Raw genomic sequence first — 23,588 nt, 5'->3', positions numbered from 1 at the left:
CTCCTATTTTTGGCTGTGAGAAAGTCTTCCTGGATCTTTATAATTTTCTGGTTTTGGGCAGGATATGCAGACAGAAGGATGGGACAAATCCAGACGTGCTTGTTCCAGGTGAAAGAGGTTCTTCCATATGGCACACGAGTACATGGCACAGGTGCATACCGGCATGAGGCTGAGATGAAATTTTGTTAATATGTATAGAAAGACCTTCTTTTTCAAGCCACATCTCTGTATCAAGACATTTCTTTGTGAACTCACAGATACTGATATCTTCAGATGTATGTATTTTCTCACAGACTATGATATGAAAAGTATAACATATAAAAGTGTGCTGAAGAATTTGACTTGTTCATGTATGACACTTGAATAAGGTTTTATAAACAGGATAAACCCTTATCTTGTTTAAAAAAATCAGCATTTTTTCCAACCCTTTTTTCAACCCTTCAACCCTTTAAAATGTCCTCTTCATGGACAGTTGATGAGTAGTACGTTCTTGGTTAAGACTTCTTTTAACTCTGTATCACTCTGGTGGTAACCTCTCTCTGATAGCATAGAGCTAATTTGTGACCTTTGATGTGCTGCAGAAAAATATAAGAATCTCCAGCTAAACAGTGGAATAAATAATGACCAATTTTTTTTAGATAATTTCCATCCCAAAAATGTGACTACCCCAGGGTATGGGACTGATTAATATTTGATGTTGAAATGGAAGTTGAAAAAGCCCCAACACCACAAAAGCAGGTGATTATGATGTAGCCTGCCCAAAGGACACGCTTTTCAGGGCTTTTCCCTTGTCTGTTCAGGCAATGAAATTACATACATTCCATAACATAAAGATTTGTAACATTTTCTGATTTATACTGCATGCTATAACATACTTCAGTCCATTATTCAACATAACATTCACTTTATAAATTCTTTGGAGTCTTTTCCTCCACAGTTTATACCAGCAAATTTCACAGCTTGCTCATTACTAACAGAAGTAAAAAAGAAATCCTTTTTTGGGGGAAGATAATTAGTCCTTCCAACATTCTGATTTATTAAATACTAGTAGCATTAAATATTCTTTAAGTGAGAGGGCTGTACAGGATAATTTCCAATTTACCAATCATGACAGGAACATAGAGTCTCATCACTGCAAGGGGCCTGGAGTTGTTTGATTTATTTCTCTGTCCAAAGGAAGAAGCAGCTGTACTGAGGTCATTTCTGATGAATATTTGTGCAAAGTGTACTTAAAGACCTCCAGTAATGGAGACTCCATAATCTTCCAAGGCACTCTATTCTGATGCTTCATTATCCTCCTAGAAATTTTTCCTGCTGTCTGCCCTGAACCTTCAGTTTGACAATCAGCTTGAACTTATACCTGCAGGCTGTGATCTAATCACTTTTTTCATTATAAAGTTTCATTTAACTCACCTGCAGCCACGTAATTGCTCCTGCTGACCTAAGGCAGGTGGTGGAATCCTGTGCATGGGAAAAGGAAAAGGGTGCAACTGCAGCTCACATTTTCAGACTATTATTTCCTCCCCTATGCAGCACAGATGTCAAGAACAGGTAGGCACCCTCCTATTGTCAGCAATCTGTTATTTCATTTCTCTCTTGGTCTCTTGCTCTTTAAAGAGGACAGACAACTACAAAACATGCCTTGACACAGCCTTCCACTTTGACAACAAACAAGTTACACTTGTTTTCTGAGAAGCATTTTTTATGGACCTGTGCATTGCTCCTGTGATAGTTTAATATATTAAATTATTACATTAAATGGAAAAATTTGGATTACAAAATAATTTAAGGGAAACAACATCAAAATCCTTACTGAGATAGAAATGTGTGACATATTATGCTCTTCTTGTAACCCCAGAGCCTGTCAGCCTGTGCTGCATGGAGATTTGTTCCTGACAGGAACTTGATATCTGTTACCTCTTTGTTTCTTCTAGGTGCCTATGAATTCCAGTATTTTCCTGGGAGTTAATGGGATACTTCTAGAATTCTTTGATGCCATCTTTTTTATTCTATTACAGATAGATACCATGATTGCCTTTTTCAGTTTTTAAGTATTTTATCTGCCTTCCACTAATGGTTCTTGAAGAGCTAATAGCTCTGAAAAGTCTTGTCACTTTTAAAGTACTTCAGAATGAATTTTATCGGTTACGGCTGATTTTAAAATTTCCAACTCGAGTACTTGCTAACCTTTCTGTGCTCTGTAAAAGACTGAGGTCTTGCCCCTTTGTCATTGATATTGATTGGACTATCCACTGCTTGCACTTGACATTTTGGTTAAAATTGATGCAAGAAGACATTAAATACATTTGCCTTCTAAGCATCATCAATCAGTTGCGTTCTTCGTTGAACACAACATCTATGTCTTTATTCACTGTCTTTCCACCACTCATATTCTTGCAGATTATTTCATTTTGGGTTACATCCTTTGCTCTTTGCTTCTAATTTTTTCTTTCTGATTTTGCCCCTCTATGCTTATGTTTTCTTTTAGGTCTTATTTTCATTTTTTGTGTCCTTCCTTGTTCTGTATAAGACTCACAGAAATTCAAAATTTAATCAAACTGGTTTAGTAATACAGCAAAGGTTATTATTTCTGTTCTGTGATTGTTTTGCTTTTGTTGCATACTTCTGAGTTCTTTTATAACCTAAGGCTTCGTACATGGACATGTAGATACAGACACAGTTTCACAACCTCTTCTTTTCTAGATTTTCTTGGTTTGGTTTTTCTATTGACTTTAGTTTCAGGAAATTACTAACTTCCTAAGTTGCTAATTATATTTTGTGTAGGATATTTATTAAGGATATAAATTTATATAATTTTGTAAGTTTTCCCGGTATGTTAATAGCATGAATTACTGATAGTTTAAAAAGTTATCAAAATGATTGATTAAAAATGAGTCCCTACAGCAGGTTTGGCCAGTTTGACAATATTATTGGTTAGAATTTCCTCTAAAATCATATTTACCAGTTGTGGTATTATCAAACTATTAAGTTAACCATTTCAATATCCTTGTCATAATAATTAGGTATTTGAAGCTTGGTGCCTACCTAAGACATAAAAAAATCCCTGAGATCACAGTTCAACAGGCTTTTTTGATTTGGTGGGACAACACCAAATAAAATATTCACTGTTGATTTCCCCTTCCATTGTGTGAAGGTTTTTATATTTTGTTCCTTTCTGGGACTAAGTATGTCACCTCCTTTGATTCTGGAATTAAAACCATAGATCTTGCTGTGAACTGAGCCACATCTCTCATGATGCAGCATATAAAATCTCACTGAGATGACCCCAAACCAGGGTCTTACTGACATGGACTGAGACCATACAAAGTGAGTAGTGAATAGGTTCTAATTTGTGAATTTTAATCTAGGACTGAAATAGGAGATATGAAAATTTTTATTTGAGAGTATTTTGGCACAGATTTTGTTATCTGATACGATCAAGAAAAGAGAGGCTTTGTGTTTTGCAAAAACCCTGTGTTCTTATGTGCTACCCTTATGTCTGGTAGAAAACCAAGTTCATGGGATGTCTTGCAGTACTTTAAGTCAGTGTGTTATGAATGCTGCTTTAATAACTTACTGTGGAGAAGAAGAGTACTAAGTTTAATCACACAGCTAATGTCACAATGTCACCACCCCCTTAACAGCTAAATGATAAAAGTGAGGACACATCAGCATGAATTGTTAAGGCCTGTACATTATTCATTTAAACATCTGCTGTTGGTTCCTCTTTACATATGGGAATAAATTACACCACATCAGCACATTCCTCATGCTTTGTGTTTAAGCATTTAAAGTTTTTTTTTCTATTATTAATACTATTTTTTCTGCTTGGTTGGCAGCCCATGAAGTTATCAGTGCCTGTGACTACAGCCAACAGTCTGACATTTGGAGCACAGGTGTCATTATGTACATGCTGTAAGTAGCTTGTAAAAGTAATATAAAATGTACAGACCCATTTATAATACAAGTACTTACAATTTTGCACTGAAATAAAAAATAAGCCTGTGTGCTAAATCTTAAAACAGAGTGAACTTTTACAATTGCTTGTATGTAAACAATAAAAATTTATATGCAAAATGAGGTAAAAGATAGAGTTCAGTATTAAAAACTGAGTATTTGATTTATGGACCACTAAATAGTCTGTAAATAACAAAATATTGCAGTGAAACACCATATAATCAAACTGAGAGTTTAGGACTCTCTTTTTCACTGTTATGTGGATCTATAAATGAGGAATGCGGAGTTGATTTACAGATTATTGGTCAAATTCTGCCATGGATTGCACAAACTGTGCAATCAGGGTAATGGATTTTCTTGTCCACCTCTGACTGTGGTAACTCTGGAACTGAGATGTTCCAGGGCTGCCAGGTCTCCCTGTACAGGTAAACTCTGTGCCTTGGAAGTTTATTAGTTTGCTGGTATAAGAGGAAAAAATGAAACATTGTGTTTGTAAGACTACATAGAAATTTATATTGAAGTCTTTCATAATTTAGAACATTTGTCTTGGCTACAAAGTAATTATTCCTCTGAAAAATCTTAACCCACCTATACTAGCTAAAAAATATGAAATGTACCCCAGTAATTGAAAGTGAATTCTTGTAAGGGATGTAAATTACTATGCATATGATGCAACCAAAATGTCACATTTTTTTCAGGGACGTTTTTCTGTCATAATGCATTTGCATGCTTTTTCTCCCCACTATGTGATTTTCTTCTCTCAGTTGCCACCAGATAATGCTTTCATGCCAATGTTTTAGAACACCACAACCATGGTTATTGGTTATTATTTCATTGGTTAATATTTCTGTTCTGTGATCTTTTTGCTTTTGTTGCATACATCTGGGTTCTTTTACAACCTAATACTTTGTACATGGACATGTGGATACAGACACAGTTTCACAGCATCCCCTTTTCTGGATTTTCTTAGTTTGATTTTTATTTTCACTTTATTTTCGTACCTCAGCTTCTCTTCTGTACAATTAGCTCACTTTTCTTCTAGTAACAGCACAATGAAGTGCTCCTGGCTTTATTGCCTTTATTTTTATACACTTTTTATTTCTGAAATCCATGTGTACAATTTATGCTGATACAGATTGAGTTTTATTGTTGTACTTAATGATATTAATGTCTGCATCATAGTAGTAGGATTTGTACGACATAGTAGAGTATATTACAAAATGTTTGGTAGAACTGGGGTGGTTGGACTGGCTAATAAGAATCCAGAGCTGTGCCTGCAATCAGCACAATTCACAGCTCAGAACTTGTAAAATTCAGAGCAGTGAACTGTGCTGATTGCAGCTGGAGCTTAGAACTTCTGACCTTCTTCCTTAATTAGCAATATAAATATTTCTTAAAATTAGCATTTTGTAATCACAACAGTGTCAGAACAAAGTAGCATTAATTCACCCCTTGTTGTGTTGACTACCCAAGAATGAAAACTCCGAGTATAAATTAATAGAATGCAATTCACACTCCTTTTTATTGCTTAATTTGAAAACAGTAATACAAAAGCCATAAGATCATCTTCTGATTTTAATTCTGCTTTTGCAAATTGCTTTTCTTCCCACCCTGAATAATGGCTCATGCTCCTGGTGCTCCTCTGATGGGTTTAAGGGTACTGTTAGAGGCATTATTGCCACCAGCGCCGCTTTGACCCTTCCTGACTCCAGCTAATGCTTCCCTGCTAAATTCCTGGCTGCCCTGGCTCCCTTGTCCTTGTAGATGGCATATTCCATCTTGGTGCCAGGGCTGTTATTGCCACCACAGGCTGTGTCTGCACTTAGATGGGGACACAAGCCCTGAGGTGACTCCAGAACTCTGTTAATGCACAGAGTTTCCTCTGCACAGTGGGTAAGGCCTGCCTGGTGGATTTTTATGTGCAATCCAAGGTGTACTCTACACTTCCCATTTAATTTCTATCTTAACACATACTAATAGAAGCATCCACAATAGTAACCAGCAAAAAGAAAATCCATTAAAATACAAAAGTGTGCCAGCACATTGAAGGATTAGAACAGCAGGAGTCTTGCTGCCTGTCATGCTCCCAGAGTGTGGCCTGTGTGCTGCTGTCTAATAGGAAAGGGTCAGGGGATTCTTTTGCCTGGACAATCTGCACTATTGTATTTCTTCCTCATTCTTTCAGGTGTGCTCTGGCCCCCACAGTAGCTCTCAAAAACCTTTGTGTGGCTGAAGAAACCTGGGATGCCTAATAAATTACTTCCTGCATTACAGCAATAAGAAACCTATTAAGAAAGTGTAGTAATTCTTGCTCCATTCTAAAAGCACAGAAAATTTCTTCACAGATTTTCAAGGTGCCATGTGATATGTTTCACCTACTTGACTTGATTTCTTCAGCTGAAGTTATCTGTTGTCTGTCACGGCCTTACTCTGGAGAGAATTTAGTCCTATCTGTGAATAGCAGAATAATGGGCATTGTCACCAGCCAACACGTAGGGTATCATGTCCTGAAATGAAGGCATTCTGCCCCTTTTCTGTTCCTTAAATTGAGTTCCATGTGGATTTAAGTCCTGAGGGAGATTGGGAAGAAGAACTGGAGGATAAAAGGAAACCTCAACTTTTGTCAAAGACATTTTGAGATTAAAAGTTTTGGGGAAAATGCACCAAAATATTAATTTTATCTTTTACCTTAAAAATTAAAACCATGTGAATGAAACGACACAATATTTTGCTTTGATATAAAGTGACAGGCATCCTTCACCAGGATGTGACAACTATGTTTTTCAGTACTGACTTCTGCGTTTTGGGAATAGAACTAAAAAAATAATTTGTTGCAAATAATTTAATTGATGAAGTGAGCTTCTTTTTATATTGTTTGTTTTAAATAATCACAAAAAGGAATATTAGTTTCTCAGAAGTATTTGCTATGTAATTCTTGCAAGTCAGTTGTGCATGAATAGTATGATGTAAAATCTATTAAGAGTTTAATCTTTGTTAATTTTGATTGAAAACACAGACCACATGATATGGTTTTCCATTCCATGTGATTATAAAAACACAGATCAATACTTACTTTCAAAGTATATTCTCTAATAATCATTTAAAGTTGATGTTTCTGGTTAATACTCCTGCTGGTACATAGTCACAGAAACCCAATAGCAAGTGTCTGATATTGAAACTTCTTTTTCTATAGGAATACATTTGTTTTTAGTTTAATACATTTTCCCTTTCCTTTATTTAATTGTTTCCAGATCATTAAGGATACAGTCAGTGTAAAAGCAAGCAGATGACACAGAAAGATTAAATTGAACATACAGGTACCACATTTATGCAAATATTTTACTCAAATAACAGACAATAGATATAGGACAAGAATTCAGCCTAGGTGTATTTTTATGAACATATGTACTCTTAATATGGACACTTATGTAGGCTTTCACATTTTTCTGACGTTTCTTTTTTATTATCCTGTTTTTACTGATAAATAACATTTGATGAGGCCAAACAAGGCAACAGTCCCAATACACAGGTAAAGGAGATACATCTAAATAGCAGAACAAAGAGTGAAGAATTTAAAATGATGCTTTGTTTCTCCCAGTATTTTCTGCTTTATTTTTTTTTGTTCTGAAAAATGCCTTTTGAGCAGTAAAAGGATATTCTAGACTTATCTAATTTTTCTGTGAATCAGAGTTGCTTTAATTTTCTCTTAGTCTGTGAAGAATAGCACCCTAGAGTAAGAATTCAACACATTTTGTAGATTTTAAGAATTTAGAGCTGGGTTCTGAACATCAGTACAGTTGACTATAGGGATACAAGCACCTACTATGTATGACCAATCTGACTGATATAAAAAATCTACAGAATAAAAGCCTACAGAATAAAAGTAACTAGTAATTCTTGTAATGCATCCATGATTTGTTTGAGCTAAACACTGTTATTTTAAAGACTGCTCACTGGGACCCCAATGGCCAAACTGAGAGTGGGTTTTTTTGTCTTGTGGCTGTTGTTTCTGTTCTTGTGCCTGTTATTAACCCACTAGTTTAAAAACATTGGCCCATGAATTACTGATGGTTCTTACCACTGAAGTATGGTGGTTGTTAGTACAGAATTGTTGAATTGTTTGATGGAAGATATCACTTGGACATGGAATAGAGAGAAATTATAAGTGCCCAGTGTGTGCAGTAAACATAATTTCTGAGATAGAAACACTGCACACAATGGCAGCAAGTCAGCCAAGGGATTTGGGTGGGTGAACTAAGGAGTAGCAAAATACTCTGTGTGTTCAGTTCAATATTTCCTATCTGGTACTTCAGTTGTTTCTTAGTAAACCTTTGGCTACTACTTAAAAAATCCATACAACAGAAATTACCTTTTATCTCTGTGGATACCTAGTCACAGAGATTAAATCACCTCTTAACCTCATAACCTTTTTCCTTTAAACCTCTCTAAGAGACACATTTTTATAACTTGAGTCACTTCTGTAGAATTCTCTGAAGTTTTCCCAGTCCTGCCAACTTTTTGATTTCAGTGATCCCATAATACACAGTTTTGGTGAAAAATAGTAGGTATTCATTCACTGACCCTAATTTTCTTGTACCTTTTATAGAAAGCTTGGGAGAAAAGCTTTTAAACTAATAACAAGGGAAGACCTCTGCTTTGAAAAATTTGGTCTGCGAGACGATTACCAAGGCTGGTAAGTACACAATGCTCTCACAGAAAAATGTTGACTACATTGCAATGAATTCCTCAATTACAGTAGTTGTGATAGTTTTCTTAGCTTTTAAGTAGTACATGTTTTCTGAAAAGCAAAATTGATGTTAAAAATAAATTGACATAAATGATATTGTGAATGAATTTCATAGTACTGTAAGAAGAAAGGTCTCAGCTGTATTAAAGCACTCAGTTGAAAATGTGTCTTGTTGTTAGTAGAAATTAGAGGTTTAAAGTTGTGGTTTTCCTTTCTAGAAGAGTAAGTTTTGAAACTACTTCTGAAAGTTGATGCTGTTCACCAAATCACAGCAGCTAATGAATTACTTGGTAGCCAGTGGATAGCTGAATTTTGAAGAGATGCAATTACTTTCCCTTGTATTGTACCTCTTACTTTATGGTATGTAAAGTTGCTGTATTGCCTCAGTGGAACCCAGTAGATTGGAAAATTCTAAAAAATGCCATCTAAGCATCATGACACTTGTTAGGGGTCTGATCCAAAGCTTCCAAATCCATTAGCAAGATTTGCTTGTATCCCATGGGCTTCTGATAAACCTGTTAACTAAGAGAATCTTTACACTGTATTCCTTGCCCAAACCAACTTTACCTGGTTTCCCATAGATGTTGACATAATATGGAAGTATAGGCTTGGGTCAGGTTTGATTAATTCTATGATAAAACTTTTATTCTTTTTTTTTTTAATTGAAAAAAGAACTTTGAGGTATAGGGCCATTCTGAAGCCAAGTGAAATGTAGTGCTGGAAGGGAAGCTGAGAGCTCCCAGCTCACTGGCTGGGCTGCAGATCCTGCCACTGCGAGAATACTGAACTTTCAGCTGTCTCATGGAACACTTGTGCTATTTTGTAGCTGAAATTAAAGGAAAGGGAATGGACATAGCTGCTACTTAAAGATAACCCATGATAGCAAACCCTAATTTCTTCCCTGCTGGCTTCTGTACCATTTCAAAACAGAAAAGCCTGTGAATCATAGCAAAGTATTCTGCTATGTGAGAGGATAAACAGCTATCTCTATTAAAAATGGAGCACTGGTTTTGCCTCACACCTTCCTCTACAAAAGAGCCATTCTGGACTAGCCTGTAGCTTTCTTCCTTCCTGCTAATTGAGTAGAGCTGAACAAGAAGCTTTTTTCTCAAGATTTCATTGCATCCTTGTGTGTGGGAGAATAGCCACAACCAAATGTGTAACTCTACAATGGCCTGGAAAATGAGGCAATTTTCATCCAGCTCTGCCCTGCCATGCTATGAGTACCCCACTGTCTTTGCTTCATGAAAATGAAGATATGGAAAACTGTCATCCATGTGATTTCATGACTTCTCACCGTGTTTATTCATGGGGCTTGAGACTAACTTTCATATGAACATCATTGCATGTAACAAGACCTTCCTGTAGTTCATAGTAAACCATTCCTTCTCTCCACACTACACAATATTTCAGATACAGTAGATTTTAATTAGCAATACTTTTCTTCTTTTATGAGGTAGGTAGCAGACTGGCTATCTTATCTACAAAACACCTACAGATGCAACCCTGCACTAGTTGGTTTCCATTTGCACTTCCACAGTAAATGTGCAACAACTATAAGTATTAGTTTCAATGCAGAACTATATTTTAGATTTTTCATCAAGTTTGACTGGTTTCTAAATGTTGAAGGGTGGTCATCATACGCTGATGACAGGATTCCCTCATGCCAGGGAATGCACTGTGAGGCCTACAGATATCCTTGGGTCAGAAACCATCAGAATGAGCTCTGGAAATACACTGAAGCCATTTGTACCTCCAGCTGATCTACTTCTAACAATTTTAACTGCTTCCTTAAGGGAAAATTTTCTGCATGAGACAGTGCTTCAGACAGTGATTTTGGCTTCATGCTTCAGCCTTTCCTGTAGGTGTTCACCCTGTGTTGTCTGTTATTCAACCCTTTGTGCCTCACACCAGACACCAAAAAGGACTCATGGTTTAACCCCAAATGGCACCACACACCCAACTCACTCCTATAAAAATTTACTCCTCAGCTTCAGTAGGCAGGTGATGAAGAAGAGTCTTCTCCTGCTCCATACTTTCTACATTCCACCTGCATGTTCCATCCAAAGCCCCAGTTGCTTTATTGGCATTCTGGTTTTCACACATATTACATATTGCAGCCCTAAATGCTTCTCTGTTTCTAGTGAAAACTCTAGGCTTTTATAGGAGCATAAAAATAAGAAATGGGGACTTCAAGTGACACTTAAAGTGAAAAGTCTCACTATGGCAAATTGTTAAAGAAATGCTCCTGAAATTAGGCTAATAAGGGCCTGGGTTTCAGAGCTGTGCACACCTGTGGCTCCCTCCTTACTTCAGCAGGAGTTGCAGATACTTCAGCAGGAGTTGCAGACACTCAGGGCCATCGAAAACCAGGACACCAGTTTCTACTTCATGCTTGTGCCTTCACAGCCTCTGTGATTTTACAATAGCCAGATGGGGAACATGAAAGTGCATTATCATGTAGAGAATTCTGTGTGCAAAAAAATTAACCCCTTGGAGCCATGTGACACATGAGCTTCTGCACAGGAGAAAAATGTGTTTGGCACCACAGTCTCCCACCAGGAAATCCCTACCATCTGTACCAAAAATTTATGAAGTCACAAGTCATCTCTATGATTAAAACTGGCATTTCAAACATAGGTGCAGCAATTTTATATTCCAGAACAATACTTTAACAATAAAAATTTTAATTTAAAAGTTACCGTGTTCTTGCAGCTAAACAAATCACCTCAAGCTCAATTCAAGTTAGTGGATACCTCTGGAGGTTTATGTGTTGTCAGTCTGAGACCATATAGAGTTTTGGCCGGGGGCTATGCAAAGGGTTGATGATTAATTATTTACCAGAAATAGTAATTAATGCAGTCCTGTTACAAGTTTTGATTATTCTGATCTCTGTACCAGTTAAAACTTTCCCAGACATGTTTAACTTCTTACATCTGCTGAAAAGTAAGAGTCAAATAGATGACAGGATAACAGAATATTTTTAAGTTTCTAAGAAACACAAAGACTGTGTTGCTACTATATGGTATTCCTGCATTATCTGCACAGAGCATTACATATACAATGAGTATAATATTAGTGAATCAGAGTAAATCTAATTTTGCTATAAATATTTTTATGGATACCTGTGCTTTGCTTTGATATTCTAATTTGCAATTATTTTAAGCTACATTAAAAAATAATCTCTATTCCATTTCCTACCTATATATTGTATGGATTGTAATATATTTTAACTATAATAATATTCTACCTCATTTTGTTCGCTTCTCACCCTGAGAATTTGATATTTTATTAGCTGTGGTTTAATGGAAGATAGTGTTTCCTTTCAGATAGTGGGGTCGTTTAGTTTTCTTTCTTTTCTGTATTGATTTTTATTTCTATCAGAAGAACTTTTGAGCATGTTGTTTGTGAGCTCTGATTTAGAATTCTGTATTATTGCTGTGATTTTTGGTGGAATTTACAGGTATGTGAGTATGCTTGACTGAAGAGGAAAAGCAAGACCCTAAAATATAAAATTTATGTGTATACCATGTGAGATTTCTTGTTTCTTTTCAGATTGATTTTTACAAGGAAGCCAAATGCCTAAATGCCCAAATGCCTAAAGCTCAAATCCTCTTGTGTCTGAATTGCAACTCCAGTTCAGCCAAATGCCTGTGTATTTGTTCTGCAGATTATTTAAACATATTTCCAAAAGTATGTGAGGACTTGGAAAAATTTGATTCAATGAAGTACTGAGGTCCCTAAGGATTCCTAACAATTCTGAGAAGAAATCTGCTTAGAGTTCTCACTTCCCCATCTTAAATTTTCTCAGCTCTTTAGATCTTTTTTGTGTACTTGCACCTCTATACCCTGGCAGTTCTGGGCAGTTTGGAGCAGAGAAAATTTATTGTTTTTAATTCCATAGTTACATTAGGCTTTCTTTTAGACTCTAAGACTTCTCTACGCATCAAGACTTTTCTCTGTCTCTCTTGACTTTCCAATAGTATCAGAGGGATTTTTATTATTTTCAGGCATCTTTTCTTCCATTTACTGTGTATCATAACTAATTTGCAGGTTTTTCTGTTTACTTCTACAGCATTTTAGTCAATGGAATGATTAATGTATTCTCAATATAAAATTATCATAAATTAAGAATTTCCCAGTTCTGTTTCCTGCTCTTGGTGTTAGCTAATTTTTTCCCCCTGAATTGATAATTGAATTATTGTCCTCTAAGACATCTATTTAAAATATTCCAGACTAATACATTGAACAGTTCTTGCAAATGATCACTTCAATCAGTCCTTCTCCTTGGTGTTTTAAAACTGGTGTATATGTCAGTGAGATAAACAGAATATGGGCACTCATCAGGCTTCAACCCTTGTATGTTACATGTGTTCATGGACAAAATACTTTATTGCATTCTCCAAGAGTAGCTGGTTATCTCTGCATTTTTATCTTGAATCCTGCTAAAGTTTGCTTACTAAAAATTGAGTAGGAAAAAGAAAAGTTAGAATTTAAAAAAAAGAAACATAAACAACATAATCTGTCAATTAGTGACCCCCAGGTCTGTTATGCACAGTTGGCACCAGGTGCTGGTGAATTAAACCCAACAGGTGTTCAAATAAGCCAACACAGATAATTAACTTAAATGGTCCCATTTTCTTAAAAACTGTCATGAAATAAACTCCCTCTTCTCTTTCATGGGGTTTACAATTATCTGGCACTTTGTAAGGCCCAGCTCTTTTAAAAAGGCCTAATCTCAGCCTCTGATTTTGTGGGTGCAATTCACTGTATGCTGCACATTTAACTACATAATTGTTCATGCAAAGGAGGTAGTTAAAATGTGTGTCATCAGCTATGCCCACAGTTGTCATAATTGCAGATGTAAATCACCTTGTGCAGCAAATGAGGCTCTTTTGCACAATCCAAACCCACCTTTCTAATGGCTGGGAGTGTTTATGCCTCAGTCATTTGCTACGTTAGTGACTTTGCTCTCTGTTTCAAACAAAAGAAATGCCTTCTAAATACCAGTCCTCATGTAACAGAATACAAATAGTTTGAAATGAGAATTGTCAGTTTAATGAGATGGATGAAAGAGCCTTAGAAACTGTCTCATCTGTGACCTCTTTCCTCTGCTTGATCCACTGTACAACCTCATGAAAAATAATTGTATTTCCTATGTTGCAGTTTACTAGTCTGTACAGTCCAGATAAACCACCTAGTAACTATATCTTGTTAATTAATATCAGAAAAATATATCCCTGTTTTTAGTGAAGTGCTTAAAGAGTGCCAGAAGATTAACAATATTAATGACAAATATTATCTCTTAAAAATAAGCAACAAGACAACTCTAGTTTTCAGAGTTGTGTATAAACTTTGCATATAGCATGTGTTTGCCTTTCTTTCCAAACTTTCAGATATGTAATTGCCAGCTTTACTGAATAGCCATGGTAATAAAATCAAAGTAATTTCAGATCATTCAGTGTGATCTGAGAGGACAGATGCCTGGTGGGTTTAAAAAGAATTGTTCCTTCAGAATCCATGGGTTGTTGCACTACCTGTTATGGATTAGGCTCAATAAAATGGGAGTGTTGGCTAAGCACATTTATTTGCTCAGTAACCTAAAGAAACATGCATAGGTATGGAAAGAGTGAGAAGCAGGGATAGTGGAAAATCTCGGTCATCCTCTGACTCTTTGGGCTTTCTTTTTATTTCTACAGAAAGAGCTAAAATTCCTTTTCCAAAAGCACTGAAAAGTACTCTTTCTCAGAAATGGTCCCTGAGGAAGTAGAGATGGTGATGGCTCTTTTAAGTAGGAAGTCATATCAAAATAGAAAAAAAACCCTTGAAGGTAAAAAATTGCTTATGGGCTGAGATCATCTGTGTAAGTGCTCTCTCTGACAATGATGACAGGAAATCCTATTTAGGGAGAATATTCAAGCCTGGTTATTTCCTCCAGTGTAACACTAAGCCTGGATACTTCCTTTCATTTAGTACCCCAGTATTCAGAATTATCCTTAAGGTTGTGAGAAAACACATTCCAACACAATCCTGTTAGCATTCTTCATGGCCCTGTTGTCAATGAATATTTCTGACTCCTTGTTGAATATGCTGATGCCATCTGCCTCTGCAGCTGCCCATGGCTGTAAGATCCAGAAATGCACTGTTGAATGAGTAAATAAATATTTTTGTCTTTTCTGTTTTAAAATTATCTCCCACTCTATTCATCAGATGGCCCTTATTTCTAGGAGTACAGGATGTGGCAAAAAAGGTCACATTCACTACTAAGTAAAATCTCAGTCATAGCCCTCCTCAGTCACCTTCTCACCAAAGTGGTGACTCCAAGATTGCTTTCCTGGCTGGTGACTATAACTGCCAGTTGGATCATCCTGAGCATCAGGAACACCTGCTTTGGATTACTTTTCCCTAAGTGTACCATTTCATTTTTTTTCCCTCGCTTGTTTGAACTAGTATTTTCATTGGAGGTGTCCAAGACATTTAGAAACTTGAGTTTCTGTGCATTTAGGGGTGGGATTTTCATTTTCAAAAATATCAGACTACTTTCCTTCTTAGTACTGAATATTATTTGAGTTAGCAGGAGTGTTCAGGAAATGACACTTTTGATGGTCAAGAAATTGTCATTGTACTGAGGGAAAAAGTCTTCTCAGCAGGTATAAGTTATTATTATGACTATTACTTAAATCACTGATTCTTAACAATTAAAGATCTGTACCAAGGAATATTCAGCTGTTTTGCTAGTTTTGTCTTGTTCTCTGAAGAGATAAATCTAATGGTAAAAGTTGAACTTGATCCCAAGAAGGCCACTAATCCTGTCTTGGTTGAATGTTAACCACAAAAGAGACCACAGATACCAAAGAATATTTTTTTTTTGTGAGAGATTAAGATACAAGTCTTCATCTTTTGTTTTTATAATATGAAGATATCGTTTGCTATGGTGTTTGAATATTGTGATGAAGTAATATCTGTAATTTTGATTAAGAAGCCTAGTTAGTGAAGATTAAAATCAAGAAAAAGGTCATTTACATTTGTTAAAGCAAAAAAAGTATTGTCTCAAAGATTGGATTTAAAATTTAAAGAGAAGAAGTTTGTCTCTGTGTACTGTAGGAGAAATTTAAAGTTACCTGTTATAATTCTTTTATTTCTTCATGATCTTAGTTTTGCATATTTTATGATATATATATTAGAGTAGAATTTCATTATAATATTATTTTGTAATTGTTCTCTTTTACGATACTTTGTTCATATCTGTATTCTTCCCACCTGTTTAGTGTGTTTATAAGGTTGTAGTCTTTATTTTCTAAAAAATTGTACTCCCCTGAAGGTAGATCAGTATCTCTTGCATAAAGTTCAGAGCAGAATCAGTATTCTGCTCTGAAGGAAAGAAGGGAGAATTTGACATGTTTTTGGTGTCTTCCACCTAGAAACTGGGAAATAAAAGCCTCCTGAAGTCTGCTGTCTCACTCACAGTCAGACAGAAATCATAGGACATCCATCGACTTTGAACAACTCAAGAGTAAACAACTATTACTTGTGCCAAAATGAGCAAACTATATAAAGATGGACAAATATATACTGAAGTGTTTTGTCTCTTTACTTCCCTGAACCCTTTAATCAGAAAGCTTTAGCTTTCCTTTAGAACTGAAGAAAATCTTACAGCAGTGTGAACTCCTAACCTGTAAGAGGACAGCCTCTGATTGTATTTTTGTTAGAGTACAAATTATGGAATTGCCTAAAATGTATGTAATTTATTTGTTCTGTACTAATAGACACCATGCCAGGTAGACAATTTTCTTTCACAAATCCATTTTGTTGTGTTTTACTTGCTTTTACTTTCTCTGCTTTTGTTACAAACATTGGGGGTGGGGGTACCTCTGTGTGATGAGGCCAGAATCTGCAATAAGGATTCCTAATAACTGCATACTTCACACTCAGAGAATATTCTAGGAAATTGCTTATAAATTTGCTTGAGGCATTTTAACACAAGTGCTTCAGTCTATGGAATTTGTTACTTCTATTTTAGATTGCTTTCAATTGCTTATTTTTGAGCAGAACTTATATTAAACTGCACAAATAAGAGATGTTCTTTAAAGCACAATAGAATTCTAGGGTTCTTGCTACTGAAATTCTGGTATGTTGATTAAACTCCAAATAAAACAGGTGTTAGAGTAATGGCCTTTACAAGTTAATTAATCTTCATTTTCAAAGGATGAGCTACCATTTGGCTTAGGTTTATTATACGTAAGTGTAAATTACAATGTGATTTACTGTTCTAAAGAAAAAGCCACTCTCTAAGGACAGGTCTTGCCAGTAAACTGGCATTGTGGCACATGGTGTGAGCAAATTATGCACACTTTTGGTTGAAAACATTTCCTTAAATATATGTACAATCTCTTTTATTGCTTATTCAAGAGGTTTTGCTGAGAATATCAGTTTGAGGAAATGCCACCTATTTAAATACCTTCTAATCTCCAAAATAATATTGAAATTCCTGTTACAGTCATTACAGCCTTGATTTTATTTAGGTGTGAAGTATTTCTATTACGGGGCCAAAATCTTTACTGTGCATATGTGAACTCTCGGAGAGGTTTTATTTACAGTAAACTAAGAAAGAGCTTTTTGACATCTTATAATAATGAAAGGGCAATATATCCCTCTCATTCTTACTGTAGAACATAGCTATATGTATAACCAGGCACCTTTTGGAGGATTGATCTACTTTCTGTTTTTCAGATCAGAAGAAAGTCAAGCCTGTTGAGGAGAAAAAAGGTATGTTCTACAAAATGCAGTGAGTCTAAGCCACAGATTTCTATATTTTCCTGACAGAATTCAGTAAGATTTTCACTTTAAGCAGAAAGTTGTCCTTTTTTTTTCCTCTTTTTGTTGTGCACCCATTCAGCAGCAAAGTCAACTTCACTTATGAGTTATAATAGTCACACTGTTTTTATTTGATGTGCTTTAAACCTTTTACAAAGTCCCAACTGATTTCTGGTCCTCATGACACCAAGATGATAGGTCAGAGTGTGGCCTGGATAACTACCTTGTCAGCTGGCAGGTGACACTGCTCATTCCTTTCATTTACTGGGAGTCATTTGCAGAGCACCTCTGGACTCACAGTCCTACCCAACCACTGCACTTGCACAGCAGGAAACTTGGGGCACAGTGTTGCCCAGTGATGGTATTCTGTTGTCAAGTGCACATTTTTAGAAGAGAGATTAAATTTTCAGAATCCTGGCAGGCATGCTGAAGTTTTGTACCACCCCTGCTCTTTCAAACCAAGGGAGCTTAGAAATGCACTGGTTCACATCAAAAGGTTATATCTTTTTTACAGCACTAGCTTAACACAGTAAGTATAATTTGCCTTTAGAGAGTGAAGTATTTACTTTTCATGGGTCCGTTCTCCTATCCTGAAGTGCTAAATCATTTCCCATCTCTGTCAATTTTAAGATATCTTGGTTAGAACACAGCTTTTGTGACTGGCTCCTGAACAGAATTAACTTTGATCTCACTTGATCTTGTTGTGACTTCTCATTTCCTCCACACTCCTGGATTTATTTTGTATGCTCTCCTGTTTTGGTTCAGTACAATTCTGTTCCCACAACTCCTCATGTTTTTTGCCCCAGACTGGATGTACATCCAGCATCACCCAATGTAAGGCTCTTGTGTTCCTGGTGTTTTCCTGACATATCAGTGTGCTTTGGTGAGCTGCACTGGAGCTCTCTGGGGCTCACAGGAGAGAAGGCAGCAGCACAGATCCATGGCTGTGACCTGTCTCCTGCCCAGAGGTGATTGTGTCAGGTGAAGAAGGGAATGAGGAATTAGCGTACAGGTTGGAAGTATCTTGAAGGCGACTGTGCCAGGATGGGAGCAGCTGGGAGGTGCTAAATGGTTGAGCTTGTGCAGGAGCTGTAGAAGAGTAGAACATCATCTTCCCAAATGCTTGAGAAGAAACTTTCATTCTGTCAGTGACTCCTAGCATTAAACCTCGTTAAACAACATAGAGCTCTTACAGTAAGCTCCATGTATTTTTCCTTTTTCTTCCTTATTCCCTTTTTTCCCTTTATCCTCTTTTTTCACTCCTTTTCAATACCTTCATTTCCTCAGTTGACTTTTTTTTCATTTGTCAAAAGATTTCTTTTTTCTTCCACAAATCCCTTTCTTGTTTCTCCTTTTGATGTGGCTTTTCTCTGTGTTTCCCTTTCAACCCTCAGAGCTTATTTTAGTCTCTTCTCTGTATTTGCTACGTGGAGGATTGCTATTGAAAAATTAAAAGTAGATTGCATGGGATTTTCTTATTTCTCTTTCCCCTCTAGAGGCCTGTTTCTCTTCCCTGCTATTTCTATGAAGTTTACCATTCCCAAATGCTTCCTTCCTTTTCCTCCAAATTATTCTACTCATCTTTTGCTCTCTTGCTCTGTCCTTCTACTTCAACTTCCCCTTCACTTATTATTGCTTGATATTTAATTTCTCAGGCAGGGTGAGTCTTTGTGGAAGCATTCTGGATAAATACTCCAATCTGTGCTTCAGCTCTGCTGACAAACACTGACTTTCCAACTGTATCTATACTGGCTTTTTGTTCCTTTTTTTCCCATTTCAGCCCCAGTAGCAGCACTGAGGTTGGCAGTATTAAGTGCTACAGCCACATTATAACCACAGCCTTGTATAACCCATTAAAGATCAGGTCTGTATGACATTGTAATTTTAATAGCAGTCGCTGGCAGCCTATCTCTGCTTGTTCTCCTATTATTACAACCACCAGTAGAGCTGTTCTACTGGGAAATTTCAAGTGTAGACAAAGCTTTAATCAACAGTAATCTGATCCTTTAAAAATGCAACACCAATTCATTTATTTCTCATTTCACATATGAAATTTTAATAGGTACAATCACCCTTAAGGGTGTTTCAAATATTAACATTATGCACAATTAGAAAACAGAATCTTTTTTCTGTATGAAACTATCAGCATCTTTGAACCAAGTAAGTAGTTTTCTGTGCAGACATCAAGTTTACTATCAATCAGAAGCTTATGAACAGCTGTGTTAGTCCTAATTAAGTGCAAAGCAGTGGCAGACTTTTTAATTAAGTCTTATTTTCCTAAGAGGAGCCTGATGGGGTTTTTTTCCTCTTTCTCTTCCCCACCTCCATCCTTATTTACTGTGTAAAGTCAGCTTTAAAAATAACTGGGACACAAGATGGGGCCATTGACATGAGGCCAAGGCACCAGAAAATATTTCCTTTACAGAATGGCTGTGTTGTGATTATACTGACCATATTTTATTCCTCTGATTTTGTAAAATAATTCTGATTTTTAAAAGATTTTCTGCATTGTTTTTCATTTTGTTTTCTTTTTTAGTTCTCCACTTGTCTGAAGTTTCCTGCATCCTGAGTTTCAACAGAAGTAGAAATTAATTTTAGTGTATAAATTCACATGAAAGTGGAAATGCGTGACATCATATACCCCAAAAAGGTCCTTGTTGCCTGACTAGACCTCTGTGTGTAGTACAGTGTTATAAATACTCAGTTGTCATGAGAAAGAATTGGCCTCACAGGTAAGCTGAAATTTAGAACTCTCTACAAGTGTTTGATTTTCTTAGTCCTGAGCAGTGCCCAGGGGTCTGTGTGTATAAGTGAAGGAAGGAGTGAAGAGTCTTGAAAAACCTCTTAATCTGCACTTTCTGCACAGCACTATTTAAACAGGATAACTTCAATGGAGAACCACAAATAATGTCTGAATTGTTACTTTGCTAAGAGGATAAGCAGCGTGCACATAAGAGGGCAGAGTAACTTCCCACTGCTATTGACAAAGTATTGTCAAGCACAAATATTTTTCTGTACCATTACAGGTATAAAATGCCTTTACCTGAGCTCTGTTCAGTCTCTATTTTAATTTAGGAGCATTTAAACCATTTTAAAATGCCTCAAGGCAAATCCTGGCCTGGATGAGCTTGCAGTTACACCAAGGACTCCTGTGAAATGCTCACAGTTTACAAGGGGTGAGGATCTGAGGATCTGTCCTCTACAGTTTAAAGACAGGGTGGATCACCACATGAGAAGAATTTCAGGATTTACTTCTCTAACCAATCACTGAGTTCCTGGGTTTGCTCTTGCACATTTTAGGCAACAGACTGTTTTTCTTTAGAGAATGTGTTCAGCAGGAAAAAAGTAATGTGTTCCAATGTGCAGGGATAATCAAGGAAAGATCAAGGCATCGCCCAGCAAGCTTAAAAGGAACTGGAGCCTAAAAGTCATTAAACCTCATGGTTTTGCCTAGCTAGGCTTAACACTATGGGCTCTGAGGAGCAGGAATTGTAATTTTCTAAGGCTTTGCAGAGCACTTGTTGCAATCTGAGCTGGCTTGAGCCTAAGGCACTGATGCAATGTAAGCACTGAGGTCAGTAAAATCATAGTAACAGTCATGGTGGTTTAAAATGCTCTGGCTCAATTATGGCAGTAAATCCAAGTCTAGAGATAGCAGCTCTTCATTTATGGGCACACAGGTATGTCATAATTGTCTGCAATAAAGTATGATGGAAATGAAGATGGCAACACTTTACCTCCTGCTTTGTGGAGCAAACTGGTGAATTTTTTTTTCATTTATACCTATTGTGTGGTTTCTGTGCTGTTTCTAACACGGGTTCTGGTTTTGTATATTTAGAAGTTTCAGTAATCAATACCTGGTATGTTCTGGTTCATTACAGCCACAGGGGTTAATGAATGACTATTGTTTATACATTGTCTGATGTTAAAGCTTAATCCATATTTGAGTCTGATGCCAGCTTTGTTTCCAGGAAGAAAGAACTGAGATAATGGCTAGGCATATTTTAAAAGAGAATAGGGTTTTTATAATGGTTATGGATCATTTTTATACTTTGGTTATCTAGAGTATGTTGGACCTGTATTCTTCAGGATTGCCCAAATCTGATTACTTTTTTCCTCTTGCTTTAATAAAAAGAAGAATAAGTGCATGAATTTCTTCCTCTTCTTTTCCTTGTCTCTCATCTACTTATATAGGGTTTATATTCATATAAGACACACTAATGTCCTCTGAAGAATAAATTTTAAAAATGTTATTTTACTTCTTTTGATTGCAATAACAATGTTAAGGTGGGAGCCTTGACATCCAGACAGGAGTTCTCCAAGGTCCTCTGGACAAGGCAGCTGCTTGTAACCAAACCCGTGTTGGCAGCTGTTGTTAGGAGTGCTTGGAAAGAGTTGTCAGACATTGGCATGGGCTGCCCAGGGAGGTGGTGGGATCACCATCCCTGGAGGTGTTCACGGAACACCTGGAGGTGGCACTCATGCCATGGCCTGGTTGACTCAGTGGTGTTGGGTCAGAGGTTGAACTTGGTGATCTTGGAGGTCTTTTACAGATCTTAATGGTCTTTCTGTCCATTACAGAAACATGGAATCTTTCATGCTGGAAAAGATTCTGTGTTTCTGTAATGGAGACCTTGAAAATGACTTTTTAAAAACAGGTAGTACTGTAAGGTTCCTGAAGCTTCTGCCCATTTCCCATGTAAAATATCTGCTTTCCAAAGGCAGAAGTTTGTTTTGCTACCTGCTATACTGCCAAGAGCTCTACAGCACTTACCTTGTACCACTCTCCTATGTTTAATGAGGATTTTTTAACTGTTGGAACTTTGTTTTTCTGTCCAAGTTAAACATATTAAGGAGCACTATAAATGGCATGGTGTTTATTTGATTAATTACTGTTTTCTGGCAAAAATTGAATTAATCTTTATCAAAAATATGTTATAACGGTTAATTTATTTTTAATATTGATACTGTGAAGTAGTGCAGCACAGCTATTCATGATTATGCTTACAATTTCCAAGAAATATAGATAACTATTGTGCAAATATTAGCATATCCAAATCAGAGCCTGCAAATAAAAGATGGTGCTTTAAAAAAAATTACTCTGTTTCCATAAGTAGGTGGTTTGTTAATTATCTATAAAGATACAGAAATAAGATACACAGCCATAGGTGTGACTGTTGAAGACTATATTAGGCAATTGTTGGAGGCTTCTTAGCATTAATTGGCAAATGTTTTCTAATAGATGGCACGTGAATACCTACTGTCAAAGAAAATGAGACTGTGGGGTGAAAGAGAAGGAAGTGGAACCAGCAGCACAAGGGTGACTGCCATTCTAGGTCCTGGATAAAGAAGGGAGACTGCAGCTGTCTGGAATGGGGAAAGGCAGCAAGAACATATTTGAAAGAGATAAAAGGACTCTCATCCCCCTTTTCTCCCTTTATTTATTCAGTGAACTTCAGCCCTTGCAGAAAGCACCTGGCTGACAGCTCTGTACCTTGCAGTCCTTGGTGTATTCCCAGCAGGGTGTACACTGCAGACATCTACAGCACCAGATTCCCCTTTGCTCTCCTGACAGGAAACGTGGGCTGTGCTTTTATTTCCAAGGTGTGTCCCATCATGGGCCTGTCTGCCCTCCTCTGCAGCGGGGTGGGCACAGGCTGGGGGGTGTGCAGGCCTTGGAGACTGGACTAAAATGAGGCAGCTCCTGCTGTTAGTGCTCCAGCCATCATCCCCACCCTTTGGTGGATGTTGCCACCCCTGAGGCAGTGATGTCTAATCCACTCATGAATCAATTATTGAACTGTCGCATTTTTCAGCCTGGCCTATTAAATTAAACTGACATCAGTCTCATCTCACAAAGACATTAGATAGTGATGAATTTCAGGTACTGTTAACCTGGTTTTGAATTGGCCAGCTAGAGACAGACAGATTCATTTTACATTGCAGCTGCCAGAACCACTGTCATGTCCTATCTTGCTGTTGTGGCTTTTTGATCAATGGCCTTCCTTGCTAGCTCATGAGAAGGAGCAATTTCACAAAAAGAAAGAGAGCACAAGAAGCCCAAAAAGGT

The 23,588-nt window shown here is 36.9% G+C and overlaps 2 long non-coding RNA genes across 2 annotated transcripts in view; one reads left to right on the top strand and one right to left on the bottom strand.

Moving 5' to 3' along the window:
* Positions 1-21,670, top strand: part of LOC135303517 (uncharacterized) — a 45,571-nt gene extending 23,901 nt beyond the window's left edge. Inside the window, exons 8-13 of the long non-coding RNA XR_010364988.1 lie at positions 3,840-3,915; positions 7,209-7,274; positions 8,564-8,650; positions 17,435-17,470; positions 20,055-20,250; positions 20,594-21,670. This is a non-coding gene — a long non-coding RNA (uncharacterized LOC135303517). The remainder of the gene's footprint in view (positions 1-3,839; positions 3,916-7,208; positions 7,275-8,563; positions 8,651-17,434; positions 17,471-20,054; positions 20,251-20,593) is intronic.
* LOC135303519 (uncharacterized) lies at positions 369-1,311 on the bottom strand. The gene is made up of 2 exons (XR_010364991.1): positions 1,103-1,311; positions 369-575 (listed from the first exon to the last, which is right to left on the bottom strand). It is a non-coding gene; the product is annotated as an uncharacterized LOC135303519 (long non-coding RNA).
* Positions 21,671-23,588: the final 1,918 nt, after the last annotated feature.

Source organism: Passer domesticus, chromosome 6, assembly GCF_036417665.1.
Source record: "Passer domesticus isolate bPasDom1 chromosome 6, bPasDom1.hap1, whole genome shotgun sequence".
NCBI classification, from domain to species: Eukaryota; Metazoa; Chordata; class Aves; order Passeriformes; family Passeridae; genus Passer; species Passer domesticus.
Note: the sequence above shows the minus strand (reverse complement) of the source record. Positions and strands in the feature narration are given on the sequence as shown.